This window comes from Sturnus vulgaris, chromosome 5 (genome assembly GCF_052056855.1).
Source record: "Sturnus vulgaris isolate bStuVul1 chromosome 5, bStuVul1.hap1, whole genome shotgun sequence".
NCBI classification, from domain to species: domain Eukaryota; kingdom Metazoa; phylum Chordata; class Aves; order Passeriformes; family Sturnidae; genus Sturnus; species Sturnus vulgaris.
The window spans coordinates 23,075,570-23,101,511 of record NC_142247.1 but is presented as its reverse complement, the minus strand read 5'-3'; the positions used below and the strand labels follow the sequence as shown (position 1 = coordinate 23,101,511).

The 25,942-nt window shown below is 34.5% G+C and overlaps 1 long non-coding RNA gene across 5 annotated transcripts in view; it reads left to right on the top strand.

Annotated features, from left to right (window-relative positions):
• The window catches only part of LOC148223583 (uncharacterized), a 77,689-nt gene that overhangs the window by 28,114 nt on the left and 23,633 nt on the right, over window positions 1-25,942 (top strand). For all 5 annotated transcript variants that reach the window (XR_015803805.1, XR_015803801.1, XR_015803802.1 and 2 more), the window contains exon 5: window positions 12,790-25,942. This exon is cut by the window's right edge. This is a non-coding gene — a long non-coding RNA (uncharacterized LOC148223583). The remainder of the gene's footprint in view (window positions 1-12,789) is intronic.

Sequence of the window (25,942 nt, the reverse complement as noted above, 5' to 3'; positions counted from 1 at the left end):
ATAAAATCTGCAACTGGAAAGATAGACAATTTGATCTTAAGTCCTTTGAGTGCTGATGGTGAGGAAAACATCTCTATCCCCACAACATGTTCTTCTTGGCATACTGGAAACAATCTATATCTATATTCTTTTATGTGTTTCATTGCAAAAAGGTGTTATTTCCCATCCCACAAGTACAGTGGTATATAAGCATCATTAAAAAAAAAAAAAAACAAAACTCCAAAAGTATACAACAAAACAACCAAAAAAACAACCAAAACCAGAAGCAAAAAGAAAGCACAAAGAAATAAAAAATATGCTTTCCATTTTGGAAAAAAAAAATAGAGCATTTTTAATCTTCCTTACTTAACATTAGCAAAAAAGTAAAATGAGTATAAGAAAACAAAATATTGTCTGTTCTTACAGTGAAATCTGTTTTAAAACCACTTTTAAATATCTCTGACAGCTGTTTGGTTTCTTTACCTGAAAGGCAATAATTTGCCTTACTGTGCATCCATTAATGGCACTTTTAGCTAGGAACCACAGATGAACAATGTGGAATATTCAGAGAATTTCTCTGTAAGACATCTATGATGAGAGTGGCCCTATGGTCTAGGCTTTGTATCTTCATTCAGGTTGAACTGTCATTTTTATGCCTTATCTTCACAATGCAGTTTCAAATTTTAAGCTTCCAGATGACTATATGTCATAAGTGGCTAAAATAAACTACTGAATGATGCAGTCTTCTGGGCACAGAGAGAAAGGAAAAAATTATTATGTATTTATTTAATAATAAATGAAAATGTGAAAGGTTTCCTGAAGGGCTCAAGTTTTCTGAAATTGCATACCTGGGAAAAGTCACAGGGAATCATTTTAAATGCTTCTGAATGCCAAGATGCTAAAAATAAGCTTATTTATTTAATACTTCTCCTGTGTGTCCCATTAAATTCTCTGCTAATTTTAAATAAATCTTAATGACCATCTGCAGCATTTATTTATTTTTAATAACCTTGAAGAAAATGTTTCCTTTTTGACCTTACTTTCAAAATGGTCCAGATTGTTGAGCTGCATTTTTAAGTTTCTTTTTATTGGTCATCCTAAAATAAGACTTTGAGGCAGATCTCTCCAATTACGTGGCCTCAAGTCAGATCATGGAGGCTTTTCTCATGACTTTGTACAATAATTTATCAGCCTTGTCATAAACTGGTAATTGCCATAATTGTCAGTGACAGACTGTAAATATCTGATCAGATTTCACAGGAAAACGATTGCTTTAAAATCCTTTTCTCAGGTGATGTACTAAATCCTGTTAGATTAAGCTTCCATACTGTTAGTAAAAACATAAATCAAAACAAAGAAAATGTCACTGGAAAGTGCCCTGGATGATTTGTCTATTAGTTAATGATGGGACAGTGAAATAACATAGGCTTGTATCAAAATTTTTAAGACATGTCAATATTTTATTGAGAAAGACAGATTATCTAAATTATTATAGAAGAGTTTACTTCTGCACCCTTTCCTTGAAGTGAAAGAAATGCTAATAAAAACATTGCTAACTTCCTTCTACTTTTCTTATGTTGTCTTCTCATTGGAAGGAGAGATTCTAGATAGGTATAGATTTAAATATTGAAATTAAATATGAAATTTTATATAATTTTAAACACATAAATATGAAACACATAAAGGTATATTTCATTTTAAAACGGTAGGTTATCAAGTGTAAGGTTTGAAGATTTTCTGAACTCTACTGAAACAATGATGGAGCAAGTGATTTGTTCTCAGACACCAGGGTGCAAGAAGTGCTACAGGACTTTCATGTCAGGTTATGGTGAGGGACATCACAAGAAAGCCTCTCTTAGCAGATTATATTATCAGTCTTCACACATAAAATAGTCTCAGTTAACTGATGATTCCTTCCTCAAATCAGAATTGAGGAATCCATTCCTTGTTTGGGCTTCAAAGTTGGTTTCAGTGTCTCCCACAGGGCTCTGAAATGTGATGAGAAACTAAGAAATGCATTCAGTGAAGCCCTGTAAGTGTGTTTCCATAATGGGCTGTGGAGCCTAGATAATAAATGCTAGAAGCTTGTCATGGCTATCCCTGGCCTCTTAGCCTAAGCTGCTTTAAAACATATTTTGAACCCTTTCTAAGCAGGAAAGAATCACTGAACTTTAGTGGGGAAACCAGAAGTCATATCTAGTAATATTTAAACTGTGTGTAGCTACAGTTGAAGTTCAGCAGTTCTTTTTCCCTTAGGGATATCACTTCCTCATTTGGGTTATAAAGAGGCCTGAGGGGATATCCAACTTCAGCAAACAGAATATCAAACAGAAAGCTATAACTCACCTTTTGTTTCCAGCATGCTGCTTAGTATATTCTTAAGATGGAGCAAAAAGAGAACCTTGCAATTTGTTTTGTGATAAGAATAAAGTTTCTTCAAGGTGAACTTTGTGCTGAAAACAAAGTTCATTCAACAATTACGTTGATTGGTGTTCATCCAGAAAGTATTGATGGAATGACTGAGCCAGTCATCCTCTCAGTAATGTGACAAATAATTGGACTAAAAGATGTTAGTCACTTACTTAAATGTTCTTTTCTGGCTCGTAGCATTACATCAGAAAACACATACTCTCTTGTCATTTCCTGATTTTGACTGGAACAGACTAGGAAGATCCTGACTGAAAGATGGAACATTTCCATTTTTTGTTTCTGCTGTTACCTGTTAGGTAAAGCAGGAGCACTACCTTCAAAATTTTCTTTTGATAACACACCGATATTTTAATTATTGCTAAGCAGTGCTTGTCCCACGTCCAAGCATTTTTCAGTTTCCCATGCTCTGCCAGGGAGAAGGTGCACAAGCAGCAGGGAGGGAGCATGGCCAGGGCAGCTGGCCTGAGCTAGCCAGAGGGATATTCCATAGCCTGCAGTGCTGTGTTCAGTATGCAGACTGGGGGGAACTGGTGATCACTGCTTGGCTGCTGGCTGCAGTCAGTGGGTGCTGAACAAGTGTATGGTTCATCACTGTCTGCATTTCAACCTGCAAGTTTTACCTCTTCCCACTTCTTCTCTCCATCCCATCAGGGGTGAGGGGGCAGTGAGTGGACTCTTTCGTGGTACTTAGCTGCCAGCTGGGGGTAAATCACAACAAAAACATATGCTCTACAATATTCAAGAGATAGCTAGACCTTGAAGCAGTATTTGAAGTAAATTTCTTGCTTCTGTTCTGCTTTTTTTTTATTGCTAACTTTATTAAATGACTTGGGTTAAAATTTCTCTTATGTTTCTCTGTGACAGGAAGCTTTCAACATCTCTCATGCACTTCAGGGTGTTTGCTTACTAGGTTTGTTTTACCTTGGTCTATTTTAGTCTTTTTTTAGTTTGTTTTTTAATATGAGTCACTGTATGTTGAAAAATCATTAATGACCTTGGCAGATACTAATTAAAGACAGTTTAATGGCTCTAAAGAAAGGAAGACCTTCGCCAATTTCTTTGAGTCCAGATGAAATTGCAAATGAAGAAGACTGGTGTGTATTGGTGAGGCGGACTGAAGGAATCACATGAGCAATGTCAGTCACAGAGGACGTTGACTGAAATATGATAGAAAACATACAAAACCATTTCATAAAATCCATTCTATCGTTATTTTATTTCACTCATGATTCTCAAAAGAAACATTTAAATTATTAACTAGAAGGATCTCTCCTAGTTCTACTAAAATATTTATTCCAGGTTTGAGTGGGTAAACATGAAAACATGATTCTGAGCACGAGGTAAGGAGGGGAATAAGGCATTGCTAGGTCCAGAGAAAGGAATAACTGTACCATCAGAGACTTAGAGCAAAAGCAATCTGGCTAGAAAGTAGTGAGAGGTTTTACAGAAGATAAAATGTAACATACCCCAGTCATGAAAATCCAGAAAGCTCTCTGAGACAGAGACAGTTTTAAATGCCAGCAGAAGGATGACATCACAGTTGAGAAAGTTAGGGAGGAAAGATTCGTGTGGGAGAGATTAAAAGAGATTTTAGCCAAGTAGAGCTTCAGCTGACAGCAGATTTATACAAAATACTTCCAGAAGGCGACCAAGATGGTTTTGGACACAATTCAGCTACTAGTTGATCTCGTAGATAGTTCACATTTGGAGATATTAGCATGAAATGATGTCAGACAAGAATTGGTTCAAGGACTGTGGCCCATGAAACAGCTGCAGAAAATACAACAGAAGTGAAAAAGATCTTTTAAAAGTTCCCTAAAATAAAAAGGAGAAAACTAAAAGAAAAGGCAAGACCAGAGTTCAGAAAACTCTCTGTGTTCATGGCAAACAAGAGATATGACACACAAAGGTATAATGTTGAATGGCAGTGATCTCCAGATAGCACATGGAATGGAAGGACAAAAAAGGATGGTACTATAAGATGCAAGCATGGTAAACCTTAACTAAGATTCAAAAATATTTTGAATTAAATGCCTTCCTATGTAGCCTAATTATGAATTCACAAAATGTTGTACAGCTTGAATTCAAGTAACTAAGTGTACACACAATATCAGGTTGTAAAATCTCCAGTAGATATTCCAGATTTTCATCTCTTATTTGAAGTATCATTCTAAAAAATCTATCATTTCTAGAACTAGAAACATATGAAAATTATATAAGTAAATAGCAATCTCTCTTTCACTGTAGGCCAGTCTTGCTGAAATTAGTATTCTAAGGAAATATATACAAACTCACTTAGTCACATTTGCTTCCTAATGTTGATAATCTCATCTTTCTGAATTAGGGGACTTTTGTCTGTAGCATAAAACTACTGCAGACTTAACGTGTCCATTCAAGGCATTGTCAAAGCAGTTTGGAAATAAAGTAAACTTTTGACAATGGTGAGAGAATTCATAAAAATAGGTTTAATGCAAGTTATGTGATGTCATAATTAAGTCATAAAGAGCAAAAGCTGCTGTTGCTGTTGATGATGATGGAGGAGAGGAGGAATGCTGTATGTGCTCTTTAATGTGTATAGGAATAAGATTTTATATTATGACTCAGTTTGGGTTTGCTTTTATAGCCAAACATTTGGAGTCAAGCTACATGATGATAAATGGGAAATAAATGAATGCTGTTGGACTGCCAGAATGGTACCTTTGTTTCTCTTTTTAGACTGCTATTTTGTTCTGTCAATTGTGCTTTCTGTTGCATATATAATGGATTTGCAGAAACAGTTGACAAATAACTGCAGGATTTGATGGGAGCAGCAGGTGCCTATTTTTCTGGTCTGCATAAACCTTATTCTCAGGAAAACTCCACACTTCAAGAAATAATTAGCACTGCATGTCACAGTAGACCATAAAAACTGAGAAGAAATTATCACAGAATCAATAATGGCCTTTACCTGAGCGCATCTGAAAGCCCAAACAATTTACAATTCTCTTTGGTTATAGCAAGAACAGGCAACTGGACCACTGTCTTCCCTTGTGGCCAGGTTACTTCTGCAGAAGCAGTTTTTCATTTTCTGTTTCTCCTACTAGGTTTGGTTTTATGTGAAATCTGCTCAAATCTCTAGCGAGAATTTTTTTTTCCAAACCTTTCCTCCCTTGGCTGTTGCTAAGTGCCAATTTGTCTTATTCTTTTCATTATTCGGGATAGCTGAGCAGAATATAGAAATGGCCACAGGAACTCATGAAACATTACAATTATGTCTGAATGAAGAGTTGTAGATGGATGCACTTTGAAACACTCCATGGTAGTAAACAAAATAGCTGAGATGAGAACTGAAGCTAAATTTTCAAATTCGCTCTGTAGACTTTCAAAATAAATAAAAATAATGTTTTAAAGACACATATGCTCTCAACTCATGTAGGTATATATATGTGCACATGTACAGAGGAACATGTCTTTGTACACATACAAAGTTTAGATATATACATACATGGAGGTGAGGAATTAAAGTAATCCCTTGTTATGTACTTTTTGAATTGAATTAATGCAGAAAATATATGCAGAACAGTTAACAAGGACCAAGATTCACCTTATACGAAGACGAAAAATTCAATTAACTGAATTTCCTGCAGAAAATAAAGATTTATGTTTAAGACATAGCTCGTGTTCATATTTAGAGGCCAACATGGTACTCTTCTTTGGGACATTCACTCTTATAAGTCTTCCTCTAAAATTTGGATGCATCAGTTTAATTGTAACATTATATGTCTGTTTCTCTTTTGGTTACTACAATTGATGTTAGTAAAAAAACCCTAAAACTACTTATACCCAAATACATACAATTGTCATGAGCTCTGATATTTTTTACTACATGCTATACTTCTCTTATTATTAAATAGAGCAAAGATTGTTGATTAATCCCTTCTGTGCCAGAATGCAAGGGTTAAGCAAATATAATTTATTTGCTTGTCGTGTTGTCTAAGAAGCTGTTAGCCAAATGAACATGGCAAACAAATGTGGCACAGATCAGGATAAACTAAAAGTGCTGAAGTATTTTCCTTTGAGAATGTACAAATGAGAGTGTATGATTTTCTAATATTGACTTACCTGTGATTCTCTAAGTTCTTGGAGGACTTCCTCAATCACTTTCCCTGTCCTGTATTATTCATCCCATTGTCTCATCATGGGATATTTGTATGTGCATGAACAGCAATTATGTGATATTTGTCTGTGGTTATCAAACAATCACACAGCAAAATTCCCATACCCAAATTCCATCTCCTCCTCTTTAAAAAATAAAGCTGAGCACAAAGGAGTAAAGTTGGCAGTCTGATTGTGTAATGTGTTCTGCCTCACACTATGAATCCTGCATCATCTGTCATCCATCTTGGGGAACTTAATGCTATGCTCTTTACTTTTATATACATCCATAGGTCACAAAATAGAAACTAGACCTAACCTTTAGTAATAAAGTGCCCTTCTAAAGAGGTGTTTATAAAAACAAAAGTAAAAACAAAAAGCCCCACCAAAACCAGCAAAAAAATTCTAGAATTTCAGAAGCAGATGATACTATGCCAATTCAGAATGTCTTATAACCTAACATTAAATTAAAAGTTTATAATATAATTATCACTCACAGTCTCAAAGATAAAGCCTATGATGTGAGAAAACATTATACATGTTTATCAAAAGAAAAGTATGTTTTCACTAGTATGAACCTGATAGGGAGGCACAAAGGACATCATAAACTTCCATTACTAGGATCCAAAAGTCTGGAAACATTATCTAATCTGACATATCAGAGCAAAATCAGAAATTGTGCATGCCCATATGTGTGTGTGAGAGAGATCACAACTATATTAACTTTTATAAAGTTGCTTGAACTACAGGCTTCTGGCACCCAGTTACCAGCTAAGGTTTTCTCACAAATAAAGCAGCCTAAAGAATCTCTTTTATTTCCCTACTCTAGCTGTCTGGATTCTAGAATAAAACATCCAGAATAAGGACAAAATATATAAAAACAATAATTAAGAAATAAGGAGAAGAAAACCTGATGTGTCCTTTAAATATTTTTGTTGGAAAAAATCAAATTGGAATATTAATGAGTAATATATAGAAAGAAATACACCTTGTACTGGGAGATTTCTTTAAATTTGGGAAAATGATATTCAGCAAAAAGTTTTTTAAAACTTGTAGAAATGTAAAGCACAGAATAACCTTATTCTGATAGGTGCATCTGCCAGGAGCCACATGCAAGGTAGGTTGGCCTTGTGATAAATTTTATTAAGGTTAATCTTCCAAGAGAAAGCAGGCAGAAATGGTTAATCAAATAATGGTCATAGAAAAGATTAGCAGAACAGAGGCAAGACAACGCTCTTATGAATCACACTATATTTACAAGTAGAGTCATGGTCTAAAGACAGCTGAAGGAAGTGACTGAAGAAAATGTCAAATTTAATCTTTCCATTCATTAAAGACCTGCATCAATAACGATTCAACACAGTGAATGGAAGCTGATACATAGAGATGGCTCCTTGGTACACAGCTGACTGTGAACAGAGATCTTTTTGTTAAGACTAAATTATGTATTTGGATGCAGTTTCATACTATCAACTAAGTGTATCTGTAACTCTAATGGTGTCTCATTTCTATCTTTCAAAGTACATAGGTACCTTAGTGTAAAATGACATTTTTTGTTAGAGTGGTACATATTATCTGATAATAGTTTCCTGTTTCCTGTTTTGTTTCTAATATTTCCTGCTCTAGAGGAAAATTTCTAACAAAACTGAGCTTGTTCCCAAGCTCAATTGCAGTCTTGGAAAATTTCAGCCTAGAAACTTAAACTTTAAAATTTGTTGGAAATTAATTATATTTAATATAAAATATATAAATTATTAATAATTAAGATATATACATGTATCTTAATTTCTTAAGGAACTAGAAATAGAATTTTATGCTGTGAGGCATCACATTTTAGCTGTAGCAAGAGCCTAGTTTTACATGCACTGTCAGTGCATACACAGTTACTCATGTATGTATAAACAAATTCATGCTTAATTATTACTATTACGAGAACAAACATTAGGAGTTTCAAGAAAGTGACACTAATTTAAACTGCTTCACAGTAGATACCTTAGAGCACTGTTTCTGTAAACAGTTTACAGAAATCTGCTCTTTATCACAATTTGTTAATATATGGTCTCTTATTTGTTAGGGTTTCAAACCAAGCTCAGAGAATAAGAAAAATAATTAGTTTCCATCTTGGGATTGTTGTGCCAACACTATGTTGTTGTAGGCTTAAGTCTTTCAGAAATTTCAATAATTTTGAGATTAACTCTACTGATTTCTAACATAAGAAACATTTTAAAATATATTTAGTCAGAATATATTACTCACATGATTAAATTGCTGCATTTTTTGTCTTGAATTTAATTTCAAATTAATTGGTCCTCCTCCCTCTGTCTTTGCCTATAAGCCTTGTAGTGGTAGGTTACTTTCACACTAATTTGGATAATTTTTTTAAAAGGAAAAGAAACAATTTTGAAATTGATTGCATAAACTGCCTAATATACCAATTTCCTACATTTCTTCAGTAGGATGTTAAGATATTATATTTACTTAATGACCTGAACATCATTAAAAGAGAACCATAGAAAATTAATTAACGTAGAAAACAGAAAACAAAAAAATAATCCTAAAGCCTAACATGCATAACATGCAGAAAGGGTTTCAGCTGACAACATAATAAAAAAAAAATTATAAATAATTTCAATATTCTTTTAAAAAACAATATTTATTTGACTAAGCCTGGAAATATTATAAGTGGCACAAAGAATTTAATCAATTTTTTTTCTGCTTTAATACTTCAGATTAAAAAGCTCTGTTTTGACCTGACACTGTTATTATTGTTAATAGCAGTACATCAGGTACCTCTGGTACTTAGTACATCTGTACATCTCTGATGTAGAGATAGGACTTATGCTCAACTTAGATAAAATTTGCTGTGATGGAGAAAACAAGAGTGATGGATTTACAGAACAGTTCACTTAACTTTGGCTCCTGAAACCATGCAGAAACATGGTTATTCACCAAAGAAGTAATTACAACCTACCAATATGAATTTGTCAAGAGCAACTAATGTCAGAGCAGTGCAATCTTTGATGAGATTACTGGTCTGTGAATTCCAGAGGGATGATTGCAGCATCTTGATCCCAACAGCCCTCTGAACATAGTTCTATCCAGTGTTGCAGTGGGCAAGTCAGGGAAAACAGAAAAAAACAAAGTGCTGATAATCCCATGCACAAATAGTTGGAAAACAACATTTTCAGTGCAGTTGTCAAATCAGAAGGACAGATCTGGTGGATGTTTGGATGCTAAAATAGGGCCCAGACTTTTAAAATCTCTGTGTAATATTTAGCTATAAAAGGCTTAAAAATCTCTGAAGGATCAGATTTGAATTCAAATGATGTGGATAAACTGGAGAAATGGTGATACTAATAAGATGATTTTTCTTAGTATCAAATGGAGATATCACATCCGGAAAAGAAAATCAGATGCATAACCTCAAATTGAGAATTAACTAGCTGAACAGAATGTTACAGAATCCTAAAATGGAGAACTACAAAGTCTGGAAATATCTTTCCAACTTAGTTGCTTTTTTCATTAAAGCCAGATGTCATTGGGTTATTGTTAAGGCAGTAATTATTCTATTCTAAATTCTTTCTCATCTATAAGAACAGTTTCAAATATTTTTCAATTACTTAATGCAAACTCAGGGAAAGTCAATTAGAAAGGAAATTTGTAAATTATCTGAATCAAGGAATGAGATTCTTAAGGCTGCAGAAGGAAAGGTAGGCTAAAAGCATTAAGAAGGAAATCAGAGTAAGGACCATAAAAAAGTTCAAATATGTGAAATGTTAACCAAGAAAACAGCAAGAAAACAATAATTAGTAACATTCCACAGTTTTAGAACACAGGACTAGGGAAATAAAGGAAAGGGGAAAAAAAAAAAGGCAAAATCAGTTTAAATTTGCTCCAATAGTTAATAAGATAAAATATTAGAAAATATTTCTAACTGTATGGATTGTCAAATTGGGATCAAGCTAGTTTGGGAAGATATTGAATCTCTGTATGTGCTGAATGGTTTTATGATTAACACAGAAGAAAAACATCTGTCAGCTCGGTTATACCTGACCTTGACTCAAAGCAGGGAAATGGAACTAGTTTAATGTACAAGCCTGAAATATTAGTGTCTTTGGGACAGGAGACATGCAGATTTCCAAAAGCTGGGGGGGAAAAGGCCTATTTTAATTTTATCTGTGCAGTTCACAGAGGAACCATTTACAAGTCATAATGAAAAAGAACCTCTTTAAAAATACATGAAGGGCAAATGTGTTTTCTTTATCAGCTCCAACAATTTGGTGCACATTATAATTTCTTTCTGCTGTGACTTCCAGGGTCCCATTGATCTTGTGACGTGGGAGAACTCTTAGGTGGGAGTCTGTTACCCTGAGCAACATGACAGCATTAAATCAGTTGTGCTCTGGGAAATTGAAAGTAGGCTACATGCATTTTTGCATCTCTGCCAATAAACACATTAGTGCTGCAAGTGCAGGAATTTTTACCACATTAATCTGTTAGTTTCCCCTATTAGTATTTTTTTAGTGCTACCTATCTTCCATCTGCTTGATAAGGAGGGCAAGGGATCTGTTTGTCATAGCCCTCATATTGACCTCTGCTCAGTTGGTCTGCTTTATTGCACACATTCATTTAAAAGTTCATAAATGAGAAATCCAATAATGTGCAGCTAGAGAAACCAGCTGGTTTTCATTCCATTATAGCTGAATAATTATTTTTGTATTGCTAAAACACAGAAAGCTTTCTTATTTTTAAGAATAATTTTAGAATTTATGGAGCACAGCTTGATTCATACCTACTGCTAAAATATATTTTTCCTTCACTCTCTCTGTTAGCACATTCAGCATTAGATCTAGGAGAAATTTCTAGATATGCCTCCGTGCAGTAAAGTTGGGATTCATCACTCCTAAGTTTGCTGTGTAAGAGTGAGGCTTCTAGATTGAACTCGTTCATCTAGATCCCTGCTATGGTCAGTGGGTGGAGAAGCACTTGAGCTGGTGATTCTGTCTCAATGAGAGAACTTTAAAGTAGCCTGAAACCCAGGAGTATGTGATTTTTGGGTAGTATTACACATCCCCATCTTAGATGAATGAAGAGCTAAATCTTCGGAGAGGTGATAACGCAAACCAATTCAATCTGGGTGCTGTTGTAGTCTTTATAACATACTTTCTTACACGTAATTTGGAAAAGATACTACCCTATTAGAAAACTTCCTCTTTGAAGACAAATTTTAGGGTTGGGATTGTTTTTCCCTTGCTTCCAGGTGTGAGGGGTTTTTGTGCAGAAGTGATCACACATGAAGTCAGCCTGGTTTGAACTTGCACCTTGGATTACAGCTTCTAAATGAAGCACATTTTCTTCCCTCACAAAAGCTAGAAGATATTGCATTGCAACTCAGCAGCTGGAGAGGGTGTTGCTTCAGGCTGGCTTGCAGGAAATATCAGATGGCATCTAAATAGAAAGCTTCAGCTCAGAAATCACAGTGAGCATCTCCACCCACTTGTTCAGAGCTCTAAATCCTTTCCTGAGGGCAGGCACTGACACACCAGAGCAGAAGGCAGATTTTTCTATACTGGGTCCACATGGTGAGACTTGCCTAGAAATAAAGACTTCACAGTTGAATCCAATATGAGCCTCAGGAATCTTGAGTCCACTCTACCTATTCTTCAAGAAAAGGGACTAACCTCCAGCTCTCTCTTTAAATGGGATCAAAATCTACTGCCATTTATGTGCTTTTATGTGATATTTTAGCAGGTGCTCACTAAAAATTTACTTTGTTATTTTACAGTATTTGATAAATTGTTTCTCAATATCTTTAACTAATGATCTAATTAGAAAGTATATACAGTATGAATTTTATATAAAATGGACTATATATCAAAATAAGCAACTTGAAGCTCTTCTTACTTTCTCCAATGAGCTAACAGCAGGAACCAGGAGAATTGTTCAAGTGTGAGTGATGTACAGTGGGGAGTGGCATCATGTTGAGACACGAAATTTAAGACACCATTATCTTAATTTATAAATGATAAATCTCGTTTTCCATATCTTCAGTCCTGTGAACCTGTTCTTCAGCTATGAACTTAAAACAATAAATGAGAATAATCACTATCCCTGTAAACATGTTGGCTGTGTTTCCTACTAAGATAATTAAACGTAAAATGTTATGCCTAGTTTCGTATCTGACGTGGATAATTTTTCAAACTAATTGAAGTTATTTCATACTGATGAAATTTCTCTTTCTTACAGGTATCTAGTCCTATTCCTGTGCTATTGTGTTAATGCAGAGTTTTGCAAGTCAGCAGATGTCTCCATGAGCCCTGTGGACCCAAGCCAGCTCTGCTGGAAGTGCATCTCTGGAAGTGATGTAGCAGTGGTTTGGGTAACATTCAGCTAGCCAGCCTTGATGGGAGGTTAGATATATTAGGCTGTACTCTTAACCTGATAATGTCTTTGCACTAGTTTGGAGTGCAGATGTTTTAAGAACACTTCTGTCTGAATAAGTAATGGTGACATACCTTTTAGTCTTCCCAAATGAATTTTGAATGCTTATGAGAAGCTCAAAATATATGTGGCATTTATTGTCCTCTTTCCCTACTCTTTCTCTTCCATAAGATGAAAGAAACAGTGGGAGGGGAAGCAGGTATCTTAATAAGAAATGGTTTTTTTATTCCAAATTTTTGCTTGGGGCTTCCAAATGGAAAACATTTTCTTTCTCTATTCATCCAAAGTACTATTGTCTTATCTATCATCTGTTAAAGATATTTTCCCTATTTCTTTTTATTTCAACAAATCCAGAACTATTTTTTCTGCAGTTTTGTTACTCTTTAAGCATCCTACTATCTTCAAATTCATTTTGGACTGTCCATTTAATTCAAATGAAAGAGTCAAGTATGACAAGACCTATTTCTGCAATGAGAAGAGATAACCTCTACAAAGAGCTTGTAGAAGTGGCTCTAATGTTGGTACCTAGACAGAAACTGATTACAACAGACACTGTTACATGGAAATATTATACATTTTAATAGTAGAAGTAGCACTGGAATAAATTCCATCTGGTTTGGTTGTCTCTGTTCTGTCTCAGAATGACTTTATAATTAGCTTTGAATACATTAATACCTGTAATTTCAATCCTAAATAAACTAGGTGGCATCATAAAATTTTAAAGGCAATATACAGGCTTAGATTTTCATTTTGGGAGATTCACGTAGGAGGTCAAGGATTGACTTCAGTTAATCATGCATTCTGATACTTGATTTAAAAGATGAAGTAGATGGATTGTATATAGCTGAGGAGAGTGGATTAAATTAAAATATGCAAAATGGCCATTTAGATAAAGTAAATATTAATGGGCTTTTTTATCACTGAAAAAAAATCCTGAATTTTACTTACTTTAAATTGCTAATACAGAAAAATTACTAGCAATTCAAAAAGGATATGTGAGAATAAGAATTTCTTTATGCCTCTGGAAAGTAAAATAAAGATGGAGATACTCACTATATCTTTACTGATGGTGTCTTTAATAAATTTGACTCACTATGCAACACCTTTGCATGTTTACACAGACATTTCTGAAATTATTTACTCTACAAATTAAACCTTTCCCAATCAAAAATCAAATCCCAATGGATACTGAAAAGACACTAAATTTTATCATCTTCATTGGGAAAAATAATCTAAATTAATTTGAATTTGTATATTGTTCCTCAGTTACACAATTTATATACATTGTTCCCCCTTGTTACCAGTAAAATGTGCCAGGATGATTATTTTTAAGCAAAGTCTTTTCTAATTATGGAGCAAATATCAGTCAACTGAGCATTGACTAAATGCTAATTGGAATGCCAAAAGTATGTTTAAGAGATGAATTCTTGTGATGCAAAAGAAAAACCATTCATGCCTCAGCAAGAACAGACTTTCAAAAACAAATAATGACCGAGTCTCAACCTCACTTGGTGCTGCCATGGACCAATATGTTAAACCCTAGTTCTAAGAAAGTAGTAAGTTATTAAATGGTTGTTAATCTAAACCCCTGGAACATTTTTGAAATTACTTTCTTATAATAAATCTTAATATAGCTTTAGTAGGCTAAAGTTTCAAAGTTTTTATCCTGCACAGAACATTGAAAGTAATGGTTCCTTGTCATCTGGGAATGGAGGCTATCAAGTTTTCATGGTGGTCAATAAGACAAGAGCAATAATAATGTCTTCTTCTGCTCTTCTCCTTTAACTATTGCAAGTTGTGTCTCTGATTTATTCCTGAAGAATTCCATTGGAGTGTAAAGATTACCACTTCCCCAGTATCCTGCATATATAATTTTTGAGGTTCTATTCGTGTCTCCTAATACTTTCAGTACATTTAGATCCTTTTCCTCCTTTTCAGTCCTCCACAGCGCCATACCCCACAGCTGAATTAGTCCAAATCTTTCCAGCAGAGTAGCCCGGAACAGATTTAATTGTTCTTTAGGTGGGCTCTTCACACACTCCAAAAATGGGATGGAAAGAAGAAAACGAAAATTATGAAGCTGAAAAAAAACTAAAACAAAGAAAACACCAAAATCAAAACAAAAAACTATAATCAAAACACCAAAACAGACAAACAAACAAACAAACAAAACCACCAAAGGAAAAAAAAAGATAGACACACACAGTCCTAGATACTCACATTTCTTACTTTTGTTGCAATCAAAAGAAAGGTCTACAACCAGGAGCTGATTTCACTCTTTAAATTGGTCCTGCTTTATCAATAGCATTTATTTGGCATTTGTGCAATATCACCATAGGGGAGCTAAGAAGTGAGCAGAGGGCTATTTCACTATCTTTAACAGCTGTGCCTAGAGCCACATCTGACCTCCAGTTCCTCCCATGTACTCTACAGTATTCCTGCTTCAATTAATTATCATCAATCCTTCCAGCTGGATAAAAGGTAATGACCACAATTACTAGCTGTGGGTTAGGGCTGAGCTATTTAAATAGCCAAAGGACACATTTTGAAGACCAGACATGTTTTTCCATATACAATAAGTAGATACTGAACAAAATGCAAGGAAAATTTTTATAATTTCATTAGATTAATTATTTAGAAAATTAATAAATCCTACCATATGTAAAAATTAATCACTAGCATTTTTTTAAATTCAGTATACAATAATGATTATCAAGATGTTAGAAATTTCTAATTAATAATAATAACAAAAAAAATGCTACTAAAGATACTTATATGATGCATGCCTTGTGAATATTATATTTTTATATAATATTATATTTTTAACAAGAAAACATCATCTGTGAATGGTAATAATACCCTTCAAGTATACAGGACATACACAGTATCTTAATTTCAATAATACAAAGGGCATACTGTGTACTGTGTATGGTATATACCATACCACTTTCATAAATTACCTGTTTAGAATGCATGGTTTGACTGCCTTTGACCACTGCACTTCACTTATTAATACTTGAGGTTTTGGCTCTACAAAGTATATTCAGCTCATCTCTATTGTATTGAGTGCAGTAAAAGGGAAATCATGCTCATGGAAAATAAGAAGATCAATTTAAATAATTTAGTTTCAGCATTATTGAAGTCTTAAGCTTTTGCTTAATCACAAATAATTGAAACATACACCAATCCCTTCCATGATTTAAATATGCCACAAAATATTTCCTTGCAGAATTCATCCCTATTGCATATGGTAAGATGATGGTTTAACTACATTCTCATTCATATTTGTGACTGTAATAATCCAGTTTAATTACTTCCGTCTGATGATTTTAAAAAATATTTTTAAAAGTTAGAAATAATTTTTAAAGTCATCTTTTTTATGGAATACTTAATTTTTTTATTTACAAACCAAAGTGTTGCCAATTTTTTTGGCAAATATAAAAAAAATATTTGCATTAAAGCTCTTGGATGTAAACATTTTTTGCTACTGGTCCTACTTAACAGGCAGAAGAAAATATTTTCTGTGAAGCTTCATAGCAGTGCATTCAATCTCAAAACAGCTCTTTGAAGGCAGAAAACTTTACCTTGAATTCAACATAATGCAGAGAAAACATATATTCAAAGAATCTGCAGTAAATACTAAAAATATTTTATGCAATGAAAGAATCCACTATGATCCTGAAAAGTCTTTTATAAGGCTGCCAGATATCTGAGACCTTTGCACACTGCTGGCATCAACATTTTGGATCATGATATTTTCTAATTACAAAAATATAGAAGTCTAAATCTAAATAAACAATCCATTTGAGAGGTTATTGACCCATTTCCCACCTAAATTCTATTGAAGATCAATTATATGCAGATTTTCAACAAAACATTTCTTATATTAGCAGCAACCCTTGATTTAGATTTCAAATTAGGTTTAAAATACGTCTCACCCACCTCATTTCTACACAGAAATGGACAATCCAGTCTCTTTCATTCAAAGACCTAGCTTCAAGGAGGAAGTGGATAGTAGCATGTATTAACACTACAATATTTTCATATCAAAGTGCTAAACCTGAATCCATACACTTCACTAAATGTGGAAATTTAAATCTAAAACTCACCCCTTTGGGATGCATGTACTAGTTACATAGGCACATGACTAAAAGGGAGGATCAGTTCAAAGGAGACTGTAGTTTAGGACATCCTTCAATACTTAAACTTTCATTTCTGCTTATTAACCCAGCAAAATTCAACATTTTGGGGAAAAAATTTAACTAGATGAGGTCTGGCTCTGTAGCCCAGTGGTAAGAGCACTTGGCTGGGTCTAGGACAATACTGTGCTTTAATTACTGTATTTTTCCTGCACTTGTCAGGAAACCACTAGTGAGGTTAAAATTGTATTTAGTTTGCTAATCCATTAAGTATTAATGTACCTTTTATTTTTGTTTATGCAGTTACATTAATTAAGGCTACATTTATACTGGGCTAGCCACCTAAACATTTAACTGAACTACAAAATGAGTAAGTACAGATATTCTTCAGTGTAACAATGAATGTTATTAATTTTCTTATGGCAGACTTAATTTTTTGCTCAGAAATCTGGAGTTTCAAATCTGTAAATCAGTTAAGACATGCCCAATCTTCAACTTTTACTCATTTTCATTAATAGCTTTGGCCTGTTGGTGCTGGAAAGGTGTTGGTAACACACCCGTGCTTGGCTATTGCTGAGCAGCACTGGCACAGCACCAAGGTGTCTCTCCAGCATTGTCCCATCACCAGCACGCTGAGGGTGGCCACTTCTTGGGAGGGGACACAGCCAGGACAGCTGACCCAAGCTGACCAAAGGGATATTCCACACTTTACAGCATCTGCTCAGCAATAAAACTAAGGGAAATGGGACAGGGGGTGGGATGGAGGTGGCATTAGTTATTAGGACATTTGTTTTCTGGACTGATTGCTACACATACTGAAACTCTGCTTCTCAGGAAGTGGCTTGACATCACCTGTTGATGGAAAGTAGAGAATAAATATTTTTTTTTCTTTCGCTTCTCTGTCTGGCCTTTGCTTTTTGTTTTATTAAATTACCCTTTTCCTTGACCCTCAAGGGTTTTTTTCCTTCTCCCTCTCCCCATCCTGACAAGAAAGTGATAGAGCAGCTTGGTGGGCACCTGGCATGCAGCCAAGACCAACTCACTACAATAATTAAAGCAAATATCTACTTCCCAGTTCCACACTAATATTAGTCTACTATAGGAAAAATCTTGTGCTATATTAAGAGAAATTAATTTGGTTTTATTTTTACACTTTTATTTCTTTGGTATGATAATTTAAACATTATTCATAAGCATTGAAGCCAATTCAAGCCTACAGAGTCCACAGATAAAGATGTTTGTGCTTGTGATAAACTTCCTTCATGTTGATAAGGAGAAATTTGCTATATTCAAGTCTTGATTAATTATATGTTTTAATGATTAAGATAAATCAGAAAATCTGTGAACCATTCTTAGTATTTAATTGAAATATTTATCTAAACACTTTTTTTGTCCAAATTATTAATTTAATTTCTATGAAGTTAGTAAATATACAGTTTGACTGAAGTGACGTGGGGTAATAATTCACTTGTGAAAGTATGAGATAAAATATATTTCACCTCAATACATGCTTCTCAAGATAACTTCTTGCATACTATAGAGAATATTCTGCTCACTAAGAGCTTTGAAAAAGATCTGCAATTCAGAAATGTTGCATAACCTGTAATTCACCAAAACACAAGCAACATATCCTCCAGTTGAAGGGAAAATAAGACCTAATCAGACATTTCTAATAGTATTTAGGAATGTTTAGTACTTGAACAATGAACACCACAGAAGTCTCTTTAAATAATGTAGTGGAAAATTGAGATAAAATCAGTTTCCAGGGTGGCTGAAGATCATACTGCATCTGCTAGATAATACCACATAATACTGAAATAATTGAATGTATGACATTTGGAGGATCTTTGTTTCTCACCAATTATTCATTTTACAGGAGTGCCAATTTATGCTCAGGACTGCAGGAGACAGGAGACAAAATCCAATTATGTATGCCTTTTGAAGAGCAATAAAAAATACAGATAGTGAGCTAGTTCACAATGTGTAAACATTCTTGATATGCTAGAATGAAGTGCAATATGTCTTGCATTATTCTACCGAGAAAAGATTGGGAGCTGGGGAATTCCAGTTGGCTGACAGAGCAATCTACACAGAAAAGACAGGAGATGAACCCAAATTACAGAAAGTGGCTAAATTTATCTATTTAGACAAAATCATAATATGATATAAGACCAATGTCTCTATTTGATTTCCCAAAACTTATGCTGTCTCCTTGTTTTTGTAAGGAGATATGAAGGGAAGTGGCAGGCTATATTATAAACTCTTGGAAAGATTTTGTGGGGTTTTCCTTTTTCTTTGGATGAGGGAAACCATGTCTTCTACCTTAACCATGTCCTTTACCTTAAAATATTGGCAATGATAGAAGAGAACCTATGTTGTTTATGGAGATTTTTGTATCATATATACACATATCTCCAAAAGCACATAACTAGAGGCTTCAAGTAAGTTTTGATCAAGGGTTTTAATTCAGTATCCATAAAGTCATATTGCAAGTAGATTTAGCTAATAGGTAAAATTGAGTTGTCTTCATGAAGATCTTGAAGGCTGTGATATTCAGATGGGCAGGAGAATGACAGACAAGTATTTTTCTTCTCATCACAAGCTGAGAGTAAATTTCAAGGCAATTTTATTTTGACCTAGAGTAGAAATTACGCAGCCATAAAGATCATTAATTATCTGTACTGGAAATTCTAATACATTTTTATGTATAATCCATAAATCTCCTTTAGTGAAGGGAGTCCTGAAATACTTCATGCAAGCTCTTATGGCACTAAGGCTGGCTGAACAGGTGCCTTGAAAACTCATTGTCCTTCTTGTAGTACAAGTTTGAACTGTCATAGCTAACCTTAATTATGTGTTTAGAGCTATAGGTTCAGAACCAAATATTCACCATGCTGTAGGATGAAACAGAGGTTGGCCAAACAATAAGAGGTAACTTTATTACTAAATATTCACCCAGAATAAAAATATATGACTTTCTATAGTCAAAACAAACATCTTGTCTTTCCTATTCATTAATTAGCAACTGATGACCAATTCCAAACAGCATATATTTACAAACCTTAGTCCTGATAGTGAAAGTTTATTGTGCTCTAATGGAATGGTTGATATATTTGGCACCACCAAAATCATGTTATATTAGAAGCCCTGTTAGTATGGACCTTATTCATTAGAGAGCTAGACACTTAGAGCATTTTCTTTATAAAACAAATCAGGTTTATTATATTAGAAACAGATGTGGCAAAAAATTTTAGAAAGTAATTTTCCTCAGCGAGAGCTGTCTTTTAAATCAACCAATTTTTTCCAATGTTGGTGATATTTAGATTATTAAATGAGTAAATATTTGCAGGTTTTTGCTATCTCTCTCACTTGAATGTGCTCACTAGAATTACTTCATGTACAATTTCTTCATGGTTCGATACCTGTGTTCCATTTAGAAAGAAGGATTCTTTGTTTTTGTGTATTTCTGCTTTATTTAATGCATCAGTGATAGAAACCCTGCAGTTCCTCCTGAATTCTAAAACTGTGACTCTCAAAAAACAATCAGTGCAGTGGCTAATCTTTTTTCCCATGAATAAGGTTTAGTGGGTGTTTGCAAGGGGAATTCAGTCGTTCTGATTTCTCTTTTAACTAACAAATTGAATTTGGTGCTTGTGCAATTACTGGCTCTAGCTTCACAAAGAAACTCATTGAGCTCAGGCTCAGCCTCAAGCATTACTTTATGATGAACTTCAGCGTTTAAATATTTGCAGGTTACCTGCAAATTTGCAGGTTTAGGGACATGATCAGAGAGAAAATGTGGGGGCCAGCAAAGGGTATGGATGAAGCCCACCTATTTGCTGAAAGAAGGAAGCCTAACCAGCCTGAATTGAACTATGTTCCATCACTCAGTTTCAGAGTTAGGGAACATTATTTTGCTATTAGAGGTGTGCCACTTGAGTAGAAAGGTTAGGAGTGAGTTGCAGTAAGTCTAGGGTAAAATGATGGTATTTACTCTAGCAGAACTTGAAAGGAGAATAAGGGATCAAATCTGCTCTAAGCTGCCTCTGACCAATGGAAAGAACTTCTGTGGATTCGGATCTATGGAAAACAGTCAGAGTAATAATCAGTAATGACCAAGAATACCGTTTCAAAATCTGCTGTCTCTGCTGAGCTGTGCTATGTAGAAGGAGAGCTGACATTGCCTGTATCGTGGATATTTTCATGAGAATGCGATCTGGAAAGTCTGTAAACATTTTATAACCATACTTCAAATTTACAAGTTTTGCATCAATGTGTCTAGCCCTGCAGCTGTTTTGAGGCACGACTGAAATGCACTGTAAGGAGCTGGAAGGCTACCCAGGCATACTTCAGTTCTCCTTCTGAACCTGAGGCTCTTGTACTACCCTCAAAGTCTGCTGCATCTTCTTCAATTTATTTATATTGTCCATTTTGGAAGGAACTAGAGTAAAGTAGATTAAAGGCAACACAAAAGCAGATTCAACTGTTTTAAACTACTTACTTACAGTTCCAAGGAGGAGCCTGCAGGGCTGTGGTATGCATTAAACAAGCACTGAGGTGACAGCCCTATCCATTACAATAAGGCTCTACTTCTGGAATAAAAAGAGGCATACCTTAGACTGTTTAAACTATATCTGATGTGGTTAAAGGGGGAAAAAATACCAAACAAAAATATAAAGAATATCATAGGCAGTTAACACACACAGGAAAATAGGATGAATGAAATAGAGCCGACAACATAAAGTCTGATTCAAAACCAAGCATTTCATTAACTGTGAAAGTGCTCTGAGATCATTAATAACGAATAGCAGTCAGAAAGTACTGCAGCTCTAAATTGTATTAACATTTTCATTAATTTAGTGACATCCAATGTGTCCTGAGGAAAGTCTGGAGACTTAGGGTAGGCAACTTATGCCTTGTTTTTTGAACTTTCAGATGCTAATTTTTGGATAATAATTGACAGCAGAATATTTTGTATTCTTTTTTAAATTAAGGTGTATCACTGTTCATAATTATATTTTTAATGTTACTCTTCATTAGAAGAGTACTAAATAAGTTACTTTTGCCTTCTGAAAGAAAAAAATACTTTTACAAATTAAGTTTTGAAACTCATATATAAGTTGGTTATGTCTTTTTCTACAAGTATGCATTAAAAGTGTTTTATATACTTCAGACATGCATAAAGCACGTAATTACAAGTACACTAAAGTTGGTAAATGTCATATTCAGAATACTCTAATGTTTTTAGATGCCCTTTTCTGGTGTTTAGGGCTTTTTTCTGTGAAAGCCTAGAAGTGAAAGAATTCTTCTGTCTTCACTGTAAAGGATATACACTTTCAATATTCACTTTGAGTTAATAAAAGCCCTAAAGATTATATACAGCTTAATTTCTGTCACCTATTTAATATTCAGTCAAATAGGGTGAATTCAGCTCCACTCAAGAGAAAAAAAAATTTAGATTGAAAAGAAAGAATTAGAATGATTTTTGTCAGACAGTCAGTCTTAGTCAGTCATGTTGTTAATGGTAGCAATTCATCTCCTGTCAATTAATTCTATAAATACAGTAATACTCCCAAGTTTTTGCAACTCCAGTTAGAAAGGGAGATGCATTACTTCTGTCATATATACAGTAAACTGTTTCACAGAGATGGATAATTTCTTGGCTCAAAGTTCAACACTGGAAAATTAGAAATGTCCTGCTACTTTTGCTTTCACTGGCAGATGTGATATTTTTGGTTTCTATCAATTCATTTCATGGTTATTAAAGTAGGAATTAATCAGTGTCAAATGTCATTTGTCTGAGATTTGGTGACAAAAAGAGCAAATTGATTTAGTGCAATACTGAAAGTCTTTCATAATCATGACAACTAAATTTAACATGATTCATCATTATTGGAGAAGAAAAAAGACTCCTATGGCATTTTCTCACGTGACTGATTAGGGTTCAGGGGACATTTATGTTATAAATTGTGGTTTCTGTGAACTTATAGATCACACCATTTTGACTTACAATGAGCAAATCTTGAGACAGCAGATCACCTGTATTTGCATGTACCTGCTCTGGAGCAAGCCCAATAAAAAAAGTGCTGGAACCTCTCCAGGCCAGGAATTGGTGTGAAATGCAGCTAAGAATTCTGCTGCAATGCCAATTATAGGTTCTATATTGCTTCAGCTCCATTAGCCTGTGTGTATAAGCTGATCAATGGTAAATCCACCTAGAGTGATCCTCTTTAATGTGAGATGAGAAATTGAGAAGTAAGAAATAATTCATCAAAATTAACTAACCAAGACAATGAGAAATGCCTAAAATTTACTATGCTTACAAAATCAGGAGGAGAGGCAGACTGGTTTGCGATAAATGGAGCCAAAACTTACAAACAGGATGAGGGGTGCAAGGCTACCAGTAATAAGTAATAAATCCAAAACCTTAAACCAACGAGAAGTAATCTCAAATGTGACCAAAAGGCTAAGATGCATACTCCGAAGACAAAGTTAAAAAGTTCAAGTACAAAGAAAAGTTTAAAAGCCTCCAACGACCCCCAAATTGGGGAGATGCAAACACAAAAGGACTTTTAGTTCATTTTAATACAAAGCGAGAGTAGGCAGGACTAGGCGAGGCTAGGACATGAATATGTATTAAGCATATTGTGTAATCCTAGGCTTTTAGGGAATAAATAGAGCAGTAGTTTAAAGTTTCAGGGTGCATGCTTTGAGAAGAGCTATCCTCCCTGCACCTCAGTGCTAAATAAATGCATACCTACTTTATAACTCTCATTTCTCACAAGTTATAGAGTCTTTTCCGAGTATCAAATGTAACAGTGAAAATCATGAATCACCAAGTCATCCATCACTAATGGCTATCCATCATTGCAGCCTCAGAATTACTGTGGGAAGATAACAGAGGTGTAACGCCAAAGGGTGTCTCAGTCAAGAATGACAAGACATTTAAAGTGTCATCATTTATATTACAGTGATGAAGAAACTCTACAGGAGAGGGAGAAGTGGGTTGGGGGTAGGGGGGGAAGAGCTTTGTTCCAAGTGTATTTGTGTAACAGAAGTATGTCATAAATATCTCCATTCTCCATCAGTACTCCTCTGTTGCTCTGTCCTGAAAGACCTAAAGTTTTAAACAGAAGGTCCTTGCAATTCACTTGCTTATCATTTAAATTCACAATGCATGGGCTGCTTATTAACCCAGGACTTATTGTTCCTATCAGCAAAGAATCTCAATTTTTACCCACAGGAGAAAAAGCTTACTTCATAAAACAACCAAAAGATTTTTTAAGAAAAGGACCAATTTTCGTCAGTTCTAAAAACTGAAAAAAAAAAAAAAAAGATTTGAGGAAAGTTCAGAGTAGCATATTTTGATCTCTCAAAACAGAGTTCATTTTTTTAAATAACATTTTAAAGAAATATAACTTTGTGCTAAAGAGTTAAAAGATTGAATCAAAACACAATATTTGAAATTACTAAAGCAGTTATTTTACTTTGACCTGAAATTAATGTCTTATATTTTTGATTTGAGAAATTTTTTTCCTCTTTTACCATGATATTTTCTCCTCATCTTTGCTCTTTGATCATGAGCTGGATGCTTGAGCAGTAGTTTTGGAAAACCTTCACTCCTCAACATTTATGTGATGACAGTTTCTTGAACATGAGTGGTGCTGCTGAGTAAGAGTAAATGAAAGATCTGTATAAATTACATTTCAGCAACCATGAATCATGTTAATGTTTGTGCAGCTATCCATGGTTTTGGCAATGAAATGCAAGCCCGTGCATACTAAATCCAATGAAGTCTTTAATCTTTCCTGATGAAATGCCAGTCAGTCATACCAAATGGAATAGTGGACAGTCATCAAATGAAAACAAATGTGCAGTATGCTCTGGAATAAGGTGATCAATTTCATTTAATCTGTGACGTCCTAATGAGTTAAACACCTCTATGACCTATCCTGAATGTAGAAAGGGTACTTCTGCAAACATAGATATCAAACACCTGCATTTACAAAATAAAAATTAGGCAGCAAAGTAATTGTCTAACTTTGCTCTCCTCTGCTTACTGGGCTTGATTTCTAATACAATAAATCATTATTTGCTCCTGAGTAATCCTCAGAATAGCTATTTGGTTTAATTTCTAATATTAGTGGGAGTTGGTAGGAGAGCAGATCAGAGCCTCAAGGAAGCTTTTTCCTGTTTCTAATGGGATGCTGATCAAGGATCTGATATACTTTTTAACTTCTGTCTTTTTACATTGACTTTATGCTGAATTTTGAAAGGCAAACACTCTATTGAAGAAAATACTTTTAAACAAATATTTCTTCTCTCCTACAGAAAGCCGAATTTCTATACAATATATACATATATTGACTTTTCATAAAAGAAAAATAAGCAAGTGGATAGATAATGAGAAACCTCTGCATTATTTGAGGATAAATGTGGTGACCACCTTTAAAAAAGCAAACTTTTGAACAAAAGGTGCTAATTATTTCCTTGGGAAAACTTACTTGCTTAAGTCATATCCATTAAGCTGATGATATGAAGTGTAAAAAGCAGAGTGCTATCAAGGTTTGACATTTTCACAAATTCTTCTTTGTCAGTTTTAGAGGATTTTGCTATTCCACTTAGGTCAATAAAATAACTTGATCCATTGCAGAATGCTTTTTCTTTTGCAAATAGTACCATTAAAGAAATGTGTACAAATGCTAGAGACAAGAGGAAGGTTTTAATGTAGAACTTGGCCATGAATGAACCATAGCAAAACTTGGGTTTAAATCTGAGGATTGCATTATCTGCAAGGAAACTTCAACAGATCAGCTTAA